Below are 6429 nucleotides of genomic sequence, written 5' to 3' on the forward strand. Positions count from 1 at the left end.
AGCTTAAATCAAGTAATGTATGTGAAACACTAGGTTTATGCCCCAGAAATAGTGTCTATTATCATAATAATTAAATTTCAGAATTAAAATGCTTTTATTGCCACCTAATTCAGTCCTTTCATTTTACAGATGTGGAAACCATATTAAGAAGCCAGGGTGGTTAAGATTACAAAGCAAATGCATGATTTGCTTTCCTGGTTTTCAGTTCTTTGTGATTTCTTCACGGTTGTGCTATTTGTTTGCTCATAGTTCTTGATCCTCCTTCCACATACCCTTTGAATCTCTATGGAAAACTCATGGAGATCAAATAAGAGAAAAATCTCGAATGATGGAATTGTAGATACAACAAGATATATATTTGGCAATCCCATAACTCTCTAAACATCTCAAAATTAAAAATTGCGTGAGCTATTCAAAAGTTCACCAGTGCAAATATATAATTACTTTCTATAAACTGGAATAATCTTATTAAGCATTCTCCATTATCTTTCTACAACAACACACCCATGATACAGTCTTTTAAGGTAGTGATTTTTGTGTGGGGGGGGGAGGGAGTGGAGAACAATGATGTTTGGGATAATGGAGGAAAGAAGGAGTGTATACATAATGCTCTATCAGGTTCAGAGGATGACGAAAGCATGCAGTTTTAATTAGTCATATGGGGCTTCTGCCTTCTTTCCCTCTTGGATATGGTGATAGTTGTTTTGCTTTTTTATAATTAGGTCAAGGGAATCATTATATCAATGAACATGCATGATGCTAAGAAGAGAAAAAAAATTCTGATACTTTCTTTAGGTGACCCCTGCTAGTCTTTAAATAATTTTATAAATTAATTTAAATTTACCTATGGATATTTAGCTATACCACTTTGTATTATTTATTTTAGTGGTTGCTCAAGAAATTATAATATACATTCTTAACTTTCCCAATCTATAATACTTATAGCTATTTTATACTACTTTACATAAAATGCAGAAAACCTACACTCATTTTAAGTCCATTAAACTGCTACCTTTATGCTACAGTTGTCATTCTGAATTTTATTATTATTAACCTACAAAACATTACTTTTTCTTTTAACTGGTCATATATATTTTAACAAAATTAAATGTAAGACAAAATAGTCTTTACCTAAATATTTACCACTTATCCTCTGTTCAATTTTTCTTTAAAATCTAAATTTTCATCTGCTATCATTCAGCTCGATAAAGCTTTATTCAACATATTTTATAGTGTAGGTCTACTGGTGACAGATTATCTTATGGTTTTTTGTTTTGTTTGCTTTTTGTTTGTTTGTTTTAGCTGAAAAGACTTTATTTACCTTGTATTTTTTAGGATGTTTTTACTGGATATAGCATTCAGGGTTAACAGTAAGTTTTTACCTTCAGGAATTAAAAAGTGTTTCAAATTTTCTGGCTGCCAAAGTTTCTGATGAGAAATCCATGGTAATAAAAATCATTGTTCTTCTGTTGACAACATCATCTTCTGTTTAATCTGTTTAATTAAACTTCTGTTTAATCACTTTCGAGATAATCTCATTATTTTCTTTTTAGCAATTTGCCTATAGTGTTCCTAACCATGGTTTATTTTGTATTTTTTCTGTTAGAAATTAACTGAAATTCTTAAATCTGTAAAATTATGTCTTATGCCATGTTGGGGGATGTTCAGCTATTACTTCTTTTAATTTTTTTCTTTGCCCTTGTTTCCCCTTAACTCTCTCTGGATTTCCAATTACATAAATATTAGATTTTTGCTATTGTTAAAATGTCCCTAAGTCTCAGGCCCACTTTTTTAAAATCTTTTTCTTTCTGTTATTCACATTGAGTAATTTCTCTTGATTTATCTCAAGTTCACTGACACTTTCATCTTTCATCATCATTCTTATGAGGCCAGCTGATAATTAAATATGTGTTTTTTCTAGATTTTTCATCTTTTTGTTTTTTAGATTTGAACTATCATATATAATATATGATATATTTAATATCAAATATATATGATATTTGATATTTCTTCTTTTAGATATTAGATTTCTATTTGTTCTTCCTTATGGGTGTAGTTCCATTTACCCCACTGTGCTTGGTTATAATGACTGCTTTAAAGTCCAAATTTAATAATTCTGACATCTAGGTCACATTGTGGTTGTCTTATATTGATTGTCTTTTCATTTGAGAATGGGCCACTGTTTTTTTTTTTCTCATATTTTGTATGTTGAGTAATTTTTGTTTGCATTCTAAACATTGTAATTGTTCTGTTGTAAAGGATATGGGTTCTATATTACTCCTCTAAATGTTCTTGATGCTTTTATGTGGTGATTGCAAATTTCAGAAGTCTAAGAATTTATGAGGAGTTTAAGGTATGAGCAGCTTGGGGTTCTGTTTTTATTCTAATTACCTTAGCTTTAAAGTGCATTTTTGAGGCTGAGTTTGATATGGGGATTAATCTGGCATTTTTATTCTGGACTATAAGATAATTTACCTGCTTTGTGATTGAAAAATATAAAATTTTCAATTTATTCAATTTTGAGCCGATTTCTTTAGCAGGCAAGGTATGATATATCTCTAAAATACAATCGGATTCGATAAATTTTCTCTTCATCATCAAATTTTACTCCCTAGGAGAAAAGCCGAAGGTATTTTAACAGAAAGTTATGTAGTCTTAATTAGAGTATACTCAGTGCTGCTTATGTTTCATAGCAGGGCTAGGTAGGTCCTGGAAATATAAAGCATGTTAGGATACATTCACTGACAACCAGGGAATTTAGAAGAGACACATGAAAATTCATTAAAGCTATTCAGTTGAATGGGCTACAACAGACAAGTGCAAGGCTGTGACTAAACTATATTCATGACCCGTACACTTTGTTTCCACTAAATAAAGTAAGTATTACTTATTTGGGCAGTAAAGATATCTAATGTCTAGTAGTCATATCTTTAGTCATATCCCTTACACTCTTGGTGAAAATTAAGTCATATGACAGGTAGTAAGTAGTATATCAGTGGAGAAAGGCTTGAGCTTCTGTCAGAATATCAAGATTCTAATCCTTTCTTACCTGAATTTTGGCTTTATGATTTGGGGAAAACTACTTGATATTTCTGTGCTTCTGCTATTCTCATTAATACTACTTAGAATAATAAAGTATGACTATTTTGCCATCTAACATTCCTGGAAAAAAGTTTCAGTATACATTAACTATTAATATGTATATTCATAGCTTGATTTTGTGAAGTACTCATTTAGTTTAGTGTACCTCTTATGAAAAACTAAAGTTCAATAATGATAGAAGTTTGTTAATATTGTTCTACAGTTTCTTTGAATTTTGCAACGTATTATAAAGGTAAATTGAAAATGATTTTACAAGATTTTCAATAACAACATCAATATTTAAGTGTATCCTCCTATATTTTGACCCTCTTTACTTCTTTCATTTGTAAATTTAGAAAGTATTAATAGAAAGTATTGTTTAAAATGACAAGATCTAGATTATGTCCCTTTACTGTATTGAGTGTACAATGAATATGAAATAATTGTTATGATAATGTCCATCATAGTAACCATACAAAAATATTATTTTAATTGTTGGATTTTTTAAAAGAAATATATACGTAGATGACATGTATTGTAATGCTTTAAATCAATGATATTTTGCTTTTTGTCTAAATTTGTATTTTTTATCTGTGTTTATGGTGTATCTCTCAATAATTTATTATTGCCTAGACAATTCAGCTACATGTGAAAATGGATCAGATACATGAATTTTCTAAAATTTACGTTTGGTCTTTTTTCCCTTCAAATGTGTTTCCTATAATGCAGATTTAATCAAAGTATACAAACGCCTTCGTACCCAATTTTAAAGAAAATAGATTTGGGGCTAATGGGTTATAGTAAAATTCCAACAATATGTCCTAACAAGATGAAATATAAATAAAATATAAAATCCACCCAAATTGGTTTCTCTGCCTCTTTTTACTATTCTAAATAATTTCAGTGACAACCGGTCGGCCAAACTCGTAATCTTGGTAACCACTTTAAAATTTTCCTTTTTCTTTACTTCCCACAATAAGTCCTATAATTCTACTTCAAAAAAGTAGTTCATATATTCAGATAGGATATACATAAACAAATTATTGCAATAGACCCTCTTAGGTATTATAACTTAAATACGTGTTTGTAGGTATATATAAAATACATAATGTTATATATATATATATATATATATATTAAATATATTATATATCTTATATATACCTACACACACATATAAAGATATAGTGACACACTATGGTTGACGTAAAGATACAATAATAAGCAAAGGTAAAATGATCAATTAGAAATGGAAGTATGATCAAAGATGGCAGAACAGAGGGATGATTAGTAGATGCATCCTAGATATAGAAGTTCATTCCAGTTTGAGGGGATACCAGCATGCTAAAAGGCCTTGGGTCATGAAATAGCATGTTTCCTTTAGTTACTTCTATACAGTTTGCTATGACAAGCAGAAGGGTTAACAACAGGCTAGGATTTTGAAATGATAGGAAGGAGAAAGTCCTATTGGTCCTGTAAAGGTGTATGAGATGAAGAGCTACTGAAAGGTCAGGACAATTAAGTAATATGCTTCTATCAGATTCTTAAAGTATTATGATCAGAGAGTATATGGCAGGATAGAAGGAATTTTTTAATAATAGCAAGAGGACAGTTTAGAAGAGACTATTGCTTTAGCCTGAGTGGGAAAAGATGTATTTACACAGTAACAGTGCCAATTCAGAAAAGGTAACAACTGTGAGAACAATTAGGTTGTAGCATTGACAGAATATAATCAGTAAATTAAATGCAGTGTGGAAGTTAACTGAAAGGCCATGTTTAACATAAGAATTCTTTTCACTGTGTTATTAATAAAAAGTATAGGAGAATAACAAGATGCTGTTGAGGAAAACACGAGTGTATATTTTTTATTAGATTGAACTGAGGAGGTATGTCAGTCAGTATAGTGTAAGTGTAAAGTGCAGAGTTTATGGTAAAATAGCTATTGGATCAATTTTAAAAAGTCAAAAATCTTCCACTGTGTCATTTTGGACAAGTTACTGGATTTTTTCTCTGTGCCAAAGTTCCAACCAATGTAAAACGGGACAATAATATTACCTACTAATTAGATGGTTGTGAGGGTTAATCATATATTATAAAAAAGGTGGTATTTAGAATAGCACTAGGCCCACAGGAAGCATTGTTCAGTGTTGAATATTATTGTTCTCTGTCAAATGTAAATTCTAATAACCACCTCACTGAGTGCATAATGTTTTGAAGCTGCCATATTCCTCAGCATATATTTTGTACAAATGGTATCTGTAATTCATTACTATTAGTGGCAAAATAGTTAGATGGAGATGTAGTTTTCTATGCATCTGTAAGAAGATCCATGCTGGAGTACAGATTTGATATCCTGTAGGTGGTAGGTGGTTGTTAGAGAAAAACGTGCCTGGATTAAATCACTCTGAATAAGAAAAGATGTAGATCAAAGGTGGAGTCCTGAATAAACACCAAATTTTTAAAGAAAACACAAAGCGAATGTATTTGGTGAAGATAACTAGCTATTGGAAAATTTGCGTAGTACATATCCGATATGTTACTTATGCTGTGGGGCTGGGGCATGGACATTTTGCAGTGAAATACAGGGCTGGACCCTGGTATGGGGGAGGGGAGGACAACTCACAACAGCTCACACAGTTTTTTATGATTATGTTTGTCACAAACTAGCAATTTCAGAGCTTATTGAATGTTAGATTTGTGGAGAAAAGATTGAAAACTTGATACTACACTTAGGATGGAATTGCTATAAACATGGTAGGAAAACTGATGCAAGTTTTGCCCACTTATAAGTCAATTAAAAATGTTTGGATGATACCCAGAAAAACAGATCAAGACCACAGTGAAAAGGGTGTATTTAGGGAAACTTTGGTAGAAGAAAGCTTGTTGAAGAAGAAAGTATTTTGACTGTGGTGGCAGAAAGCATGAGTAGAGACAAAGACTGAGTCTTGTACAGGGAAGTTAAGATGGAGCTGTAACAGACTGGTGCTAGAGATTGTTCTAAATTTACAAAAATAATGGTTAATAAAAAATAGCTAAAAACCAGACCCTGCAACCACTCTTCTAAATAAAAGAGAAAAAATGCAGTGTTCTTAAAAGGATCATAAGAAAGAATATCAGAGAAAAGCACTTGGCTCTGAGAGGCTAGCTTTCTGTCTTCCTCTTTACTTTGAATCGCATAATCCTGTAGTAGTAAATTTGAAAGCCAGAACTTTTTTTTTCAAAGTACTATCAGTAGGAAATGTCTGTATTCAAAACGTCAAGGTTCAAAAGTGAAACTTTTATAACCTTTGATTTTGTAACAGCTTAAGAATTGTTCAGTGTCTGTTTATTTTCAGGAAAGACAGGGAG

Source organism: Hyperoodon ampullatus, assembly GCF_949752795.1.
Source record: "Hyperoodon ampullatus genome assembly, contig: scaffold_330, whole genome shotgun sequence".
Lineage (NCBI taxonomy): Eukaryota > Metazoa > Chordata > Mammalia > Artiodactyla > Ziphiidae > Hyperoodon > Hyperoodon ampullatus.